The 12213-nt window shown below is 47.1% G+C and overlaps 34 non-coding genes and 1 pseudogene across 34 annotated transcripts; all 35 read right to left on the bottom strand.

Moving 5' to 3' along the window:
* Positions 1 to 44: 44 nt before the first annotated feature.
* On the bottom strand, positions 45 to 211 carry LOC145150624 (5S ribosomal RNA; annotated as a pseudogene).
* Positions 212 to 449: 238 nt separating this feature from the next.
* LOC145142769 (5S ribosomal RNA) lies at positions 450 to 568 on the bottom strand. The gene has a single exon (XR_013723836.1). It is a non-coding gene; the product is annotated as a 5S ribosomal RNA (ribosomal RNA).
* Positions 569 to 797: 229 nt separating this feature from the next.
* Positions 798 to 916, bottom strand: LOC145142880 (5S ribosomal RNA). The gene has a single exon (XR_013723943.1). It is a non-coding gene; the product is annotated as a 5S ribosomal RNA (ribosomal RNA).
* Positions 917 to 1134: 218 nt separating this feature from the next.
* LOC145139782 (5S ribosomal RNA) lies at positions 1135 to 1253 on the bottom strand. Its single transcript, XR_013721997.1, has one exon. It is a non-coding gene; the product is annotated as a 5S ribosomal RNA (ribosomal RNA).
* Positions 1254 to 1481: 228 nt separating this feature from the next.
* Positions 1482 to 1600, bottom strand: LOC145150948 (5S ribosomal RNA). The gene has a single exon (XR_013731752.1). It is a non-coding gene; the product is annotated as a 5S ribosomal RNA (ribosomal RNA).
* Positions 1601 to 1820: 220 nt separating this feature from the next.
* Positions 1821 to 1939, bottom strand: LOC145155224 (5S ribosomal RNA). Its single transcript, XR_013735675.1, has one exon. It is a non-coding gene; the product is annotated as a 5S ribosomal RNA (ribosomal RNA).
* Positions 1940 to 2168: 229 nt separating this feature from the next.
* Positions 2169 to 2287, bottom strand: LOC145140066 (5S ribosomal RNA). The gene has a single exon (XR_013722072.1). It is a non-coding gene; the product is annotated as a 5S ribosomal RNA (ribosomal RNA).
* A 229-nt stretch (positions 2288 to 2516) lies between these two features.
* On the bottom strand, positions 2517 to 2635 carry LOC145150446 (5S ribosomal RNA). Its single transcript, XR_013731272.1, has one exon. It is a non-coding gene; the product is annotated as a 5S ribosomal RNA (ribosomal RNA).
* A 227-nt stretch (positions 2636 to 2862) lies between these two features.
* LOC145147225 (5S ribosomal RNA) lies at positions 2863 to 2981 on the bottom strand. The gene has a single exon (XR_013728134.1). It is a non-coding gene; the product is annotated as a 5S ribosomal RNA (ribosomal RNA).
* Positions 2982 to 3210: 229 nt separating this feature from the next.
* Positions 3211 to 3329, bottom strand: LOC145134077 (5S ribosomal RNA). Its single transcript, XR_013718890.1, has one exon. It is a non-coding gene; the product is annotated as a 5S ribosomal RNA (ribosomal RNA).
* Positions 3330 to 3557: 228 nt separating this feature from the next.
* Positions 3558 to 3676, bottom strand: LOC145148328 (5S ribosomal RNA). The gene has a single exon (XR_013729216.1). It is a non-coding gene; the product is annotated as a 5S ribosomal RNA (ribosomal RNA).
* Positions 3677 to 3895: 219 nt separating this feature from the next.
* Positions 3896 to 4014, bottom strand: LOC145155223 (5S ribosomal RNA). Its single transcript, XR_013735674.1, has one exon. It is a non-coding gene; the product is annotated as a 5S ribosomal RNA (ribosomal RNA).
* A 227-nt stretch (positions 4015 to 4241) lies between these two features.
* Positions 4242 to 4360, bottom strand: LOC145149616 (5S ribosomal RNA). The gene has a single exon (XR_013730471.1). It is a non-coding gene; the product is annotated as a 5S ribosomal RNA (ribosomal RNA).
* Positions 4361 to 4591: 231 nt separating this feature from the next.
* Positions 4592 to 4710, bottom strand: LOC145154499 (5S ribosomal RNA). The gene has a single exon (XR_013734971.1). It is a non-coding gene; the product is annotated as a 5S ribosomal RNA (ribosomal RNA).
* A 230-nt stretch (positions 4711 to 4940) lies between these two features.
* On the bottom strand, positions 4941 to 5058 carry LOC145149674 (5S ribosomal RNA). Its single transcript, XR_013730525.1, has one exon. It is a non-coding gene; the product is annotated as a 5S ribosomal RNA (ribosomal RNA).
* A 229-nt stretch (positions 5059 to 5287) lies between these two features.
* Positions 5288 to 5406, bottom strand: LOC145146194 (5S ribosomal RNA). The gene has a single exon (XR_013727140.1). It is a non-coding gene; the product is annotated as a 5S ribosomal RNA (ribosomal RNA).
* A 229-nt stretch (positions 5407 to 5635) lies between these two features.
* Positions 5636 to 5754, bottom strand: LOC145149307 (5S ribosomal RNA). The gene has a single exon (XR_013730156.1). It is a non-coding gene; the product is annotated as a 5S ribosomal RNA (ribosomal RNA).
* A 227-nt stretch (positions 5755 to 5981) lies between these two features.
* LOC145145201 (5S ribosomal RNA) lies at positions 5982 to 6100 on the bottom strand. Its single transcript, XR_013726188.1, has one exon. It is a non-coding gene; the product is annotated as a 5S ribosomal RNA (ribosomal RNA).
* Positions 6101 to 6328: 228 nt separating this feature from the next.
* On the bottom strand, positions 6329 to 6447 carry LOC145147825 (5S ribosomal RNA). The gene has a single exon (XR_013728714.1). It is a non-coding gene; the product is annotated as a 5S ribosomal RNA (ribosomal RNA).
* A 227-nt stretch (positions 6448 to 6674) lies between these two features.
* LOC145149112 (5S ribosomal RNA) lies at positions 6675 to 6793 on the bottom strand. Its single transcript, XR_013729971.1, has one exon. It is a non-coding gene; the product is annotated as a 5S ribosomal RNA (ribosomal RNA).
* A 229-nt stretch (positions 6794 to 7022) lies between these two features.
* LOC145148921 (5S ribosomal RNA) lies at positions 7023 to 7141 on the bottom strand. Its single transcript, XR_013729785.1, has one exon. It is a non-coding gene; the product is annotated as a 5S ribosomal RNA (ribosomal RNA).
* A 228-nt stretch (positions 7142 to 7369) lies between these two features.
* Positions 7370 to 7492, bottom strand: LOC145149938 (5S ribosomal RNA). Its single transcript, XR_013730774.1, has one exon. It is a non-coding gene; the product is annotated as a 5S ribosomal RNA (ribosomal RNA).
* Positions 7493 to 7714: 222 nt separating this feature from the next.
* On the bottom strand, positions 7715 to 7833 carry LOC145147164 (5S ribosomal RNA). Its single transcript, XR_013728076.1, has one exon. It is a non-coding gene; the product is annotated as a 5S ribosomal RNA (ribosomal RNA).
* Positions 7834 to 8063: 230 nt separating this feature from the next.
* Positions 8064 to 8182, bottom strand: LOC145149118 (5S ribosomal RNA). The gene has a single exon (XR_013729977.1). It is a non-coding gene; the product is annotated as a 5S ribosomal RNA (ribosomal RNA).
* A 229-nt stretch (positions 8183 to 8411) lies between these two features.
* LOC145149494 (5S ribosomal RNA) lies at positions 8412 to 8530 on the bottom strand. The gene has a single exon (XR_013730361.1). It is a non-coding gene; the product is annotated as a 5S ribosomal RNA (ribosomal RNA).
* Positions 8531 to 8759: 229 nt separating this feature from the next.
* LOC145148920 (5S ribosomal RNA) lies at positions 8760 to 8878 on the bottom strand. The gene has a single exon (XR_013729784.1). It is a non-coding gene; the product is annotated as a 5S ribosomal RNA (ribosomal RNA).
* Positions 8879 to 9107: 229 nt separating this feature from the next.
* On the bottom strand, positions 9108 to 9225 carry LOC145150737 (5S ribosomal RNA). Its single transcript, XR_013731544.1, has one exon. It is a non-coding gene; the product is annotated as a 5S ribosomal RNA (ribosomal RNA).
* Positions 9226 to 9458: 233 nt separating this feature from the next.
* On the bottom strand, positions 9459 to 9577 carry LOC145144270 (5S ribosomal RNA). Its single transcript, XR_013725282.1, has one exon. It is a non-coding gene; the product is annotated as a 5S ribosomal RNA (ribosomal RNA).
* A 228-nt stretch (positions 9578 to 9805) lies between these two features.
* On the bottom strand, positions 9806 to 9924 carry LOC145150632 (5S ribosomal RNA). The gene has a single exon (XR_013731443.1). It is a non-coding gene; the product is annotated as a 5S ribosomal RNA (ribosomal RNA).
* A 227-nt stretch (positions 9925 to 10151) lies between these two features.
* On the bottom strand, positions 10152 to 10270 carry LOC145138838 (5S ribosomal RNA). The gene has a single exon (XR_013721761.1). It is a non-coding gene; the product is annotated as a 5S ribosomal RNA (ribosomal RNA).
* A 229-nt stretch (positions 10271 to 10499) lies between these two features.
* Positions 10500 to 10618, bottom strand: LOC145145200 (5S ribosomal RNA). The gene has a single exon (XR_013726187.1). It is a non-coding gene; the product is annotated as a 5S ribosomal RNA (ribosomal RNA).
* A 228-nt stretch (positions 10619 to 10846) lies between these two features.
* LOC145147707 (5S ribosomal RNA) lies at positions 10847 to 10965 on the bottom strand. Its single transcript, XR_013728602.1, has one exon. It is a non-coding gene; the product is annotated as a 5S ribosomal RNA (ribosomal RNA).
* Positions 10966 to 11193: 228 nt separating this feature from the next.
* LOC145145801 (5S ribosomal RNA) lies at positions 11194 to 11312 on the bottom strand. Its single transcript, XR_013726757.1, has one exon. It is a non-coding gene; the product is annotated as a 5S ribosomal RNA (ribosomal RNA).
* Positions 11313 to 11541: 229 nt separating this feature from the next.
* Positions 11542 to 11660, bottom strand: LOC145148919 (5S ribosomal RNA). The gene has a single exon (XR_013729783.1). It is a non-coding gene; the product is annotated as a 5S ribosomal RNA (ribosomal RNA).
* Positions 11661 to 11889: 229 nt separating this feature from the next.
* Positions 11890 to 12012, bottom strand: LOC145150560 (5S ribosomal RNA). Its single transcript, XR_013731377.1, has one exon. It is a non-coding gene; the product is annotated as a 5S ribosomal RNA (ribosomal RNA).
* Positions 12013 to 12213: the final 201 nt, after the last annotated feature.

The raw sequence follows: 12213 nt of genomic DNA, 5'->3' as shown, positions 1-12213 counted from the left end.
CCGCACGTAAAATCTAAAAAAACGCAAACAGGCAATGAAAAAGGGGGGTGCAACACGAGGACTTCCCAGGGGGTCACCCATCCTAGTACTACTCTCGCTCAAGCACGCTTAACTGCGGAGTTCTGACCCCCTAGTACTACTCTCGCCCAAGCACGCTTAATTGCGGAGTTCTGATGGGATCCGGTGCATTAGTGCTGGTATGATCGCACCCGAAATACTATCCATGCTTATTGCTTTTATGTCTAAAAAGACGCAGAACCTCCTTTGTTTTCGTACGCGAGGCGTGGGACCCACTTGACCGATCGGCTCCGTTCCAAAAATACGAAAAGCATCAACCATGAAGCGGAGGCCACCCGAGCATAGAAATAGCAAGAAAGAAAAAAAAACAAAAAAAACCGCACGTAAAATCTAAAAAAACGCAAACGGGCAACGAAAATGGGGGGGGGGGGGGGGTGCAACACGAGGACTTCCCAGGGGGTCACCCATCCTAGTACTACTCACGCCCAAGCACGCTTAACTGCGGAGTTCTGATGTGATCCGGTGCAATAGTGCTGGTATGATCGCACCCGAAATACTATCCATGCTTATTGCTTTTATGTCTTAAAAGACGCAGAACCTCCTTTGTTTTCGTACGCGAGGCGTGGGACCCATTTGACCGATCGGCTCCGTTCCAAAAATACGAAAACCATGAACCATGAAGCGGAGGTCACCCGAGCGTAGAAATAGGAAGAAAGAAAAAAAAACAAAAAAAACTGCACGTAAAATCTAAAAAAACGCAAACGGGCAACGAAAAAGGGGGTGTGCAACACGAGGACTTCCCAGGGGGTCACCCATCCTAGTACTACTCTCGCCCAAGCACGCTTAACTGCGGAGTTCTGATGGGATCCAGTGCATTAGTGCTGGTATGATCGCACCCGAAATACTATCCATTCTTATTACTTTTATGTCTTAAAAGACGCAGAACCTCCTTTGTTTTCGTACGCGAGGCGTGGGACCCACGTGACCGATCGGCTCCGTTCCAAAAATACGAAAACCATGAACCATGAAACGGAGGCCACCCGAGCATAGAAATAGCAAGAAAGAAACAAAACCGTGCGTAAAATCTAAAAAAACGCAAACGGGCAACGAAAAAGGGGGGTGCAACACGAGGACTTCCCACGGGGTCACCCATCCTAGTACTACTCTCGCCCAAGCACGCTTAACTGCGGAGTTCTTATGGGATCCGGTGCATTAGTGCTGGTATGATCACACCCGAAATACTATCCATGCTTATTGCTTTTATGTCTTAAAAGATGCAGAAGCTCCTTTGTTTTCGTACGCGAGGCGTGGGACCCACTTGACCGATCGGCTCCGTTCCAAAAATACGAAAACCATGAACCATGAAGCGGAGGCCACCCGAGCATAGAAATAGCAAGAAAGAAAAAAAAAACAAAAAAAACCGCACGTAAAATTTAAAAAAACGCAAACGGGCAACGAAAAAGCAGGTGCAACACGAGGACTTCCCAGGGGGTCACCCATCCTAGTACTACTCTTGCCCAAGCATGCTTCACAGCGGAGTTCTGATGGGATCCGTTGCATTAGTGCTGGTATGATCGCACCCGAAATACTATCCATGCTTATTGCTTTTATGTCTTAAAAGACGCAGAACCTCCTTTGTTTTCGTACGCGAAGCGTGGGACCCACGTGACCGATCGGCTCCGTTCCAAAAATACGAAAACCATCAACCATGAAGCGGAGGCCACCCGAGCATAGAAATAGCAAGAAAGAAAAAAAAAACCGTGCGTAAAATCTAAAAAAACGCAAACGGGCAACGAAAAAGGGGGGTGCAACACGAGGACTTCCCACGGGGTCACCCATCCTAGTACTACTCTCGCCCAAGCACGCTTAACTGCGGAGTTCTTATGGGATCCGGTGCATTAGTGCTGGTATGATCGCACCCGAAATACTATCCATGCTTATTGCTTTTATGTCTTAAAAGACGCAGAACCTCCTTTGTTTTCGTACGCGAGGCGTGGGACCCACGTGACCGATCGGCTCCGTTCCAAAAATACGAAAACCATGAACCATGAAGCGGAGGCCACCCGAGCATAGAAATAGCAAGAAAGAAAAAAAACAAAAAAAACCGCACGTAAAATCTAAAAAAACGCAAACGGGCAATTCAAAAAGGGGGGGTGTAACACGAGGACTTCCCAGGGGGTCACCCATCCTAGTACTACTCACGCCCAAGCACGCTTAACTGCGGAGTTCTGATGGGATCCGGTGCATTAGTGCTGGTATGATCGCACCCGAAATACTATCCATGCTTATTGCTTTTATGTCTTAAAAGACGCAGAACCTCCTTTGTTTTCGTACGCGAGGCGTGGGACCCACTTGACCGATCGGCTCCGTTCCAAAAATACGAAAACCATGAACCGTGAAGCGGAGGCCACCCGAGCATAGAAATAGCAAGAAAGAAAAAAAAACAAAAAAAACCGCACGTAAAATCTAAAAAAACGCAAACGGGCAACGAAAAAGGGGGGGTGCAACATGAGGACTTCCCAGGGGATCACCCATCCTAGTACTACTCTCGCCCAAGCATGCTTAACTGCGGAGTTCTGATGGGTTCCAGTGCATTAGTGCTGGTATGATCGCACCCGAAATACTATCCATTCTTATTACTTTTATGTCTTAAAAGACGCAGAACCTCCTTTGTTTTCGTACGCGAGGCGTGGGACCCACGTGACCGATCGGCTCCGTTCCAAAAATACGAAAACTATCACCCATGAAGCGGAGGCCACCCGAGCATAGAAATAGCAAGAAAGAAAAAAACAAAAAAAAACCGCACGTAAAATCTAAAAAAACGCAAACAGGCAATGAAAAAGGGGGGTGCAACACGAGGACTTCCCAGGGGGTCACCCATCCTAGTACTACTCTCGCCCAAGCACGCTTAACTGCGGAGTTCTGATGGGATCTGGTGCATTAGTGCTTGTATGATCGCACCCGAAATACTATCCATGCTTATTGCTTTTATGTCTTAAAAGACGCAGAACTTCCTTTGTTTTCGTACGCGAGGCGTGGGACCCACTTGACCGATCGGCTCCGTTCCAAAAATACGAAAAGCATCAACCATGAAGCGGAGGCCACCCGAGCATAGAAATAGCAAGAAAGAAAAAAAAACAAAAAAAACCGCACGTAAAATCTAAAAAAACGCAAACGGGCAACGAAAATGGGGGGGTGCAACACGAGGACTTCCCAGGGGGTCACCCATCCTAGTACTACTCACGCCCAAGCACGCTTAACTGCGGAGTTCTGATGTGATCCGGTGCATTAGTGCTGGTATGATCGCACCCGAAATACTATCCATGCTTATTGCTTTTATGTCTTAAAAGACGCAGAACCTCCTTTGTTTTCGTACGCGAGGCGTGGGACCCATTTGACCGATCAGCTCCGTTCCAAAAATACGAAAACCATGAACCATGAAGCGGAGGTCACCCGAGCGTAGAAATAGGAAGAAAGAAAAAAAACAAAAAAAACCGCACGTAAAATCTAAAAAAACGCAAACGGGCAACGAAAAAGGGGGTGTGCAACACGAGGACTTACCAGGGGGTCACCCATCCTAGTACTACTCTCGCCCAAGCACGCTTAACTGCGGAGTTCTGATGGGATCCAGTGCATTAGTGCTGGTATGATCGCACCCGAAATACTATCCATTCTTATTACTTTTATGTCTTAAAAGACGCAGAACATCCTTTGTTTTCGTACGCGAGGCGTGGGACCCACGTGACCGATCGGCTCCGTTCCAAAAATACGAAAACCATGAACAATGAAACGGAGGCCACCCGAGCATAGAAATAGCAAGAAAGAAAAAAAAACCGTGCGTAAAATCTAAAAAAACGCAAACGGGCAACGAAAAAGGGGGGTGCAACACGAGGACTTCCCACGGGGTCACCCATCCTAGTACTACTCTCGCCCAAGCACGCTTAACTGCGGAGTTCTTATGGGATCCGGTGCATTAGTGCTGGTATGATCGCACCCGAAATACTATCCATGCTTATTGCTTTTATGTCTTAAAAGATGCAGAACCTCCTTTGTTTTCGTACGCGAGGCGTGGGACCCACTTGACCGATCGGCTCCGTTCCAAAAATACGAAAACCATGAACCATGAAGCGGAGGCCACCCGAGCATAGAAATAGCAAGAAAGAAAAAAAAACAAAAAAAACCGCACGTAAAATTTAAAAAAACGCAAACGGGCAACGAAAAAGCAGGTGCAACACGAGGACTTCCCAGGGGGTCACCCATCCTAGTACTACTCTCGCCCAAGCACGCTTCACAGCGGAGTTCTGATGGGATCCGTTGCATTAGTGCTGGTATGATCGCACCCGAAATATTATCCATGCTTATTGCTTTTATGTCTTAAAAGACGCAGAACCTCATTTGTTTTCGTACGCGAAGCGTGGGACCCACGTGACCGATCGGCTCCGTTCCAAAAATACGAAAACCATCAACCATGAAGCGGAGGCCACCCGAGCATAGAAATAGCAAGAAAGAAAAAAAAAACAAAAAAAAAACCGCACGTAAAATCTAAAAAAATGTAAATAGGCAACGAAAAAGAGGGGTGCAACACGAGGACTTCCCAGGGGGTCACCCATCCTAGTACTACTCTCGCCCAAGCACGCTTAACTGCGGAGTTCTTATGGGATCCGGTGCATTAGTGCTGGTATGATCGCACCCGAAATACTATCCATGCTTATTGCTTTTATGTCTTAAAAGACGCAGAACCTCCTTTGTTTTCGTACGCGAGGCGTGGGACCCACGTGACCGATCGGCTCCGTTCCAAAAATACGAAAACAATGAACCATGAAGCGGAGGCCACCCGAGCATAGAAATAGCAAGAAAGAAAAAAAAAACAAAAAAAACCGCACGTAAAATCTAAAAAAACGCAAACGGGCAATGAAAAAGGGGGGGTGTAACACGAGGACTTCCCAGGGGGTCACCCATCCTAGTACTACTCACGCCCAAGCACGCTTAACTGCGGAGTTCTAATGGATCCGGTGCATTAGTGCTGGTATGATCGCACCCGAAATACTATCCATGCTTATTGCTTTTATGTCTTAAAAGACGCAGAACCTCCTTTGTTTTCGTACGGGAGGCGTGGGACCCACTTGACCGATCGGCTCCGTTCCAAAAATACGAAAACCATGAACCGTGAAGCGGAGGCCACCCGAGCATAGAAATAGCAAGAAAGAAAAAAAAACAAATAAAACCGCACGTAAAATCTAAAAAAACGCAAACGGGCAACGAAAAAGGGGGGGTGCAACACGAGGACTTCCCAGGGGGTCACCCATCCTAGTACTACTCTCGCCCAAGCACGCTTAACTGCGGAGTTCTGATGGGTTCCTGTGCATTAGTGCTGGTATGATCGCACCCGAAATACTATCCATTCTTATTACTTTTATGTCTTAAAAGACGCAGAACCTCCTTTGTTTTCGTACGTGAGGCGTGGGACCCACGTGACCGATCGGCTCCGTTCCAAAAATACGAAAACTATCACCCATGAAGCGGAGGCCACCCGAGCATAGAAATAGCAAGAAAGAAAAAAACAAAAAAAAACCGCACGTAAAATCTAAAAAAACGCAAACGGGCAACGAAAATAGGGGGGGTTCAACAGGAGGACTTCCCAGGGGGTCACCCATCCTAGTACTACTCTCGCCCAAGCACGCTTAACTGCGGAGTTCTGATGGGATCCGGTGCATTAGTGCTGGTATGATCGCACCCGAAATACTATTCATGCTTATTGCTTTTATATCTTAAAAGACGCAGAACCTCCTTTGTTTTCGTACGCGAGGCGTGGAACCCACGTGACCGATCGGCTCTGTTCCAAAAAAACGAAAACCATCAACCATGAAGCGGAGGCCACCCGAGCATAGAAATAGCAAGAAAGAAAAAAAACAAAAAAAAACCGCACGTAAAATTTAAAAAAACGCAAACGGGCAACGAAAAAAGGGGTGCAACACGAGGACTTCCCAGGGGGTTACCCATCCTAGTACTACTCTCGCCCAAGCACGCTTAACTGCGGAGTTCTGATGGGATCCGGTGAATTGGTGCTGGTATGATCGCACCCGAAATACTATCCATGCTTATTGCTTTTATGTCTTAAAAGACGCAGAACCTCCTTTGTTTTCGTACGCGAGGCGTGGGACCCACGTGACCGATCGGCTCCGTTCCAAAAATACGAAACCATCAACCATGAAGCGGAGGCCACCCGAGCATAGAAATAACAAGAAAGAAAAAAAAACAAAAAAAAACCGCACGTAAAATCTAAAAAAACGCAAACGGGCAACGAAAAAGGGCGGTGCAACACGAGGACTTCCCAGGGGGTCACCCATCCTAGTACTACTCTCGCCCAAGCACGCTTCACAACGGAGTTCTGATGGGATCCGGTGCATTAGTGCTGGTATGATCGCACCCGAAATACTATCCATGCTTATTGCTTTTATGTCTTAAAAGACGCAGAACCTCCTTTGTTTTCGTACGCGAGGCGTGGGACCCACGTGATCGATCAGCTCCGTTCCAAAAATACGAAAACCATGAACCATGAAGCGGAGGCCACGCGAGCATAGAAATAGCAAGAAAGAAAAAAAAAACAAAAAAACCACACGTAAAATCTAAAAAACGCAAACGGGCAACGAAAAAGGGGGGTGCAACACGACAACTTCCCAGGGGGTCACCAATCCTAGTACTACTCTCGCCCAAGCACGCTTAACTGCGGAGTTCTTATGGGATCCGGTGCATTAGTGCTGGTATGATCGCACCCGAAATACTATCCATGCTTATTGCTTTTATGTCTTAAAAGACGCAGAACCTCCTTTGTTTTCGTACGCGAGGCGTGGGACCCACGTGACCGATCGGCTCCGTTCCAAAAATACGAAAAGCATCAACCATGAAGCGGAGGCCACCCGAGCATAGAAATAGCAAGAAAGAAAAAAAAACAAAAAAAAAACGGCACGTAAAATCTAAAAAAACGCAAACGGGCAACGAAAAAGGAGGTGCAACACGAGGACTTACCAGGGGGTCACCCATCCTAGTACTACTCTCGCCCAAGCACGCTTAACTGCGGAGTTCTGATGGGATCCGGTGAATTAATGCTGGTATGATCGCACCCGAAATACTATCCATGCTTATTGCTTTTATGTCTTAAAAGACGCAGAACCTCCTTTGTTTTCGTACGCGAGGCGTGGGACCCACGTGACCGATCGGCTCCGTTCCAAAAATACGAAAACTATCACCCATGAAGCGGAGGCCACCCGAGCATAGAAATAGCAAGAAAGAAAAAAACAAAAAAAAACCGCACGTAAAATCTAAAAAAACGCAAACGGGCAACGAAAATAGGGGGGTTCAACACGAGGACTTCCCAGGGGGTCACCCATCCTAGTACTACCTACTCTCGCCCAAGCACGCTTAACTGCGGAGTTCTGATGGGATCCGGTGCATTAGTGCTGGTATGATCGCACCCGAAATACTATTATTGCTTTTATATCTTAAAAGACGCAGAACCTCCTTTGTTTTCGTACGCGAGGCGTGGAACCCACGTGACCGATCGGCTCTGTTCCAAAAAAACGAAAACCATCAACCATGAAGCGGAGGCCACCCGAGCATAGAAATAGCAAGAAAGAAAAAAAAACAAAAAAAAACCGCACGTAAAATTTAAAAAAACGCAAACGGGCAACGAAAAAGGGGGGTGCAACACGAGGACTTCGCAGGGGGTTACCCATCCTAGTACTACTCTCGCCCAAGCACGCTTAACTGCGGAGTTCTGATGGGATCCGGTGAATTGGTGCTGGTATGATCGCACCCGAAATACTATCCATGCTTATTGCTTTTATGTCTTAAAAGACGCAGAACCTCCTTTGTTTTCGTACGCGAGGCGTGGGACCCACGTGACCGATCGGCTCCGTTCCAAAAATACGAAAACCATCAACCATGAAGCGGAGGCCACCCGAGCATAGAAATAACAAGAAAGAAAAAAAAAACAAAAAAAAACCGCACGTAAAATCTAAAAAAACGCAAACGGGCAACGAAAAAGGGCGGTGCAACTCGAGGACTTCCCAGGGGGTCACCCATCCTAGTACTACTCTCGCCCAAGCACGCTTCACAGCGGAGTTCTGATGGGATCCGGTGCATTAGTGCTGGTATGATCGCACCCGAAATACTATCCATGCTTATTGCTTTTATGTCTTAAAAGACGCAGAACCTCCTTTGTTTTCGTACGCGAGGCGTGGGACCCACGTGACCGACCAGCTCCGTTCCAAAAATACGAAAACCATGAACCATGAAGCGGAGGCCACGCGAGCATAGAAATAGCAAGAAAGAAAAAAAAAACAAAAAAAACCACACGTAAAATCTAAAAAAACGCAAACGGGCAACGAAAAAGGGGGGTGCAACACGACAACTTCCCAGGGGGTCACCCATCCTAGTACTACTCTCGCCCAAGCACGCTTCACAGCGGAGTTCTGTTGGGATCCGGTGCATTAGTGCTGGTATGATCGCACCCGAAATACTATCCATGCTTATTGCTTTTATGTCTTAAAAGACGCAGAACCTCCTTTGTTTTCGTACGCGAGGCGTGGGACCCACGTGACCGATCGGCTCCGTTCCAAAAATACGAAAAGCATCAACCATGAAGCGGAGGCCACCCGAGCATAGAAATAGCAAGAAAGAAAAAAAAACAAAAAAAAAACCGCACGTAAAATCTAAAAAAACGCAAACGGGCAACGAAAAAGGAGGTGCAACACGAGGACTTACCAGGGGGTCACCCATCCTAGTACTACTCTCGCCCAAGCACGCTTAACTGCGGAGTTCTGATGGGATCCGGTGAATTAATGCTGGTATGATCGCACCCGAAATACTATCCATGCTTATTGCTTTTATGTCTTAAAAGACGCAGAACCTCCTTTGTTTTCGTACGCGAGGCGTGGGACCCACGTGACCGATCGGCTCCGTTCCAAAAATACGAAAACCATGAACCATGAAACGGAGGCCACCCGAGCATAGAAATAGCAAGAAAGAAAAAAAACAAAAAAAAACCGCACGTAAAATCTAAAAAAACGCAAACGGGCAACGAAAAAGGGGGGGTGCAACACGAGGACTTCCCAGGGGTCACCCATCCTAGTACTACTCTCGCTCAAGCACGCTTAACTGCGGAGTTCTTATAGGATCCGATGCATTAGTGCTGGTATGATCGCACCCGAAATACTAACCATGCTTATTGCTTTTATGACTTAAAAGACGCAGAACCTCCTTTGTTTTCGTACGCGAGGCGTGGGACCCACGTGACCGATTGGCTCCGTTCCAAAAATACGAAAACCATGAACCATGAAGCGGAGGCCACCCGAGCATAGAAATAGCAAGAAAGAAAAAAAAACAAAAAAAACCGCACGTAAAAACTAAAAAAACGCAAACGGGCAACGAAAAAGGGGGGGGGGGTGCAACACGAGGACTTCCCAGGGGGTCACCCATCCTAGTACTACTCTCGCCCAAGCACGCTTCACAGCGGAGTTCTGATGGGATCCGGTGCATTAGTGCTGGTATGATCGCACCCGAAATACTATCCATGCTTATTGCTTTTATGTCTTAAAAGACGCAGAATCTCCTTTGTTTTCGTACGCGAGGCGTGGGACCCACGTGACCGATCAGCTCCGTTCCAAAAATACGAAAACCATGAACCACGAAGCGGAGGCCACGCGAGCATAGAAATAGCAAGAAAGAAAAAAAAACAAAAAAAACCACACGTAAAATCTAAAAAAACGCAAACGGGCAACGAAAAAGGGGGGTGCAACACGACAACTTCCCAGGGGGTCACCCATCCTAGTATTACTCTCGCCCAAGCACGCTTCACAGCGGAGTTCTGATGGGATCCGGTGCATTAGTGTTGGTATGATCGCACCCGAAATACTATCCATGCTTATTGCTTTTATGTCTTAAAAGATGCAGAACCTCCTTTGTTTTCGTACGCGAGGCGTGGGACCCACTTGACCGATCGGCTCCGTTCCAAAAATACGAAAACCATGAACCATGAAGCGGAGGCCACCCGAGCATAGAAATAGCAAGAAAGAAAAAAAAAACAAAAAAACCGCACGTAAAATTTAAAAAAACGCAAACGGGCAACGAAAAAGCAGGTGCAACACGAGGACTTCCCAGGGGGTCACCCATCCTAGTACTACTCTCGCCCAAGCACGCTTAACTGCGGAGTTCTGATGGGATCCGGTGCATTAGTGCTGGTATGATCGCACCCGAAATACTATTCATGCTTATTGCTTTTATATCTTAAAAGACGCAGAACCTCCTTTGTTTTCGTACGCGAGGCGTGGAACCCACGTGACCGATCGGCTCTGTTCCAAAAAAACGAAAACCATCAACCATGAAGCGGAGGCCACCCGAGCATAGAAATAGCAAGAAAGAAAAAAAACAAAAAAAAAACCGCACGTAAAATTTAAAAAAACGCAAACGGGCAACGAAAAAGGGGGGTGCAACACGAGGACTTCCCAGGGGGTTACCCATCCTAGTACTACTCTCGCCCAAGCACGCTTAACTGCGGAGTTCTGATGGGATCCGGTGAATTGGTGCTGGTATGATCGCACCCGAAATACTATCCATGCTTATTGCTTTTATGTCTTAAAAGACGCAGAACCTCCTTTGTTTTCGTACGCGAGGCGTGGGACCCACGTGACCGATCGGCTCCGTTCCAAAAATACGAAACCATCAACCATGAAGCGGAGGCCACCCGAGCATAGAAATAACAAGAAAGAAAAAAAAACAAAAAAAAACCGCACGTAAAATCTAAAAAAACGCAAACGGGCAACGAAAAAGGGCGGTGCAACACGAGGACTTCCCAGGGGGTCACCCATCCTAGTACTACTCTCGCCCAAGCACGCTTCACAGCGGAGTTCTGATGGGATCCGGTGCATTAGTGCTGGTATGATCGCACCCGAAATACTATCCATGCTTATTGCTTTTATGTCTTAAAAGACGCAGAACCTCCTTTGTTTTCGTACGCGAGGCGTGGGACCCACGTGATCGATCAGCTCCGTTCCAAAAATACGAAAACCATGAACCATGAAGCGGAGGCCACGCGAGCATAGAAATAGCTAGAAAGAAAAAAAAAACAAAAAAAAGCACACGTAAAATCTAAAAAACGCAAACGGGCAACGAAAAAGGGGGGTGCAACACGACAACTTCCCAGGGGGTCACCCATCCAAGTACTACTCTCGCCCAAGCACGCTTAACTGCGGAGTTCTTATGGGATCCGGTGCATTAGTGCTGGTATGATCGCACCCGAAATACTATCCATGCTTATTGCTTTTATGTCTTAAAAGACGCAGAACCTCCTTTGTTTTCGTACGCGAGGCGTGGGACCCACGTGACCGATCGGCTCCGTTCCAAAAATACGAAAAGCATCAACCATGAAGCGGAGGCCACCCGAGCATAGAAATAGCAAGAAAGAAAAAAAAACAAAAAAAAAACCGCACGTAAAATCTAAAAAAACGCAAACGGGCAACGAAAAAGGAGGTGCAACACGAGGACTTACCAGGGGGTCACCCATCCTAGTACTACTCTCGCCCAAGCACGCTTAACTGCGGAGTTCTGATGGGATCCGGTGAATTAATGCTGGTATGATCGCACCCGAAATACTATCCATGCTTATTGCTTTTATGTCTTAAAAGACGCAGAACCTCTTTTGTTTTCGTACGCGAGGCGTGGGACCCACGTGACCGATCGGCTCCGTTCCAAAAATACGAAAACTATCACCCATGAAGCGGAGGCCACCCGAGCATAGAAATAGCAAGAAAGAAAAAAACAAAAAAAAACCGCACGTAAAATCTAAAAAAACGCAAACGGGCAACGAAAATAGGGGGGTTTCAACACGAGGACTTCCCAGGGGGTCACCCATCCTAGTACTACCTACTCTCGCCCAAGCACGCTTAACTGCGGAGTTCTGATGGGATCCGGTGCATTAGTGCTGGTATGATCGCACCCGAAATACTATTCATGCTTATTGCTTTTATATCTTAAAAGACGCAGAACCTCCTTTGTTTTCGTACGCGAGGCGTGGAACCCACGTGACCGATCGGCTCTGTTCCAAAAAAACGAAAACCATCAACCATGAAGCGGAGGCCACCCGAGCATAGAAATAGCAAGAAAGAAAAAAAAACAAAAAAAAAACCGCACGTAAAATCT

Source organism: Lactuca virosa, chromosome 1 (genome assembly GCF_052849685.1).
Source record: "Lactuca virosa cultivar CGN04683 chromosome 1, Lactuca_virosa_CGN04683_v6, whole genome shotgun sequence".
Classification (NCBI taxonomy): Eukaryota; Viridiplantae; Streptophyta; class Magnoliopsida; order Asterales; family Asteraceae; genus Lactuca; species Lactuca virosa.
Note: the sequence above shows the minus strand (reverse complement) of the source record. Positions and strands in the feature narration are given on the sequence as shown.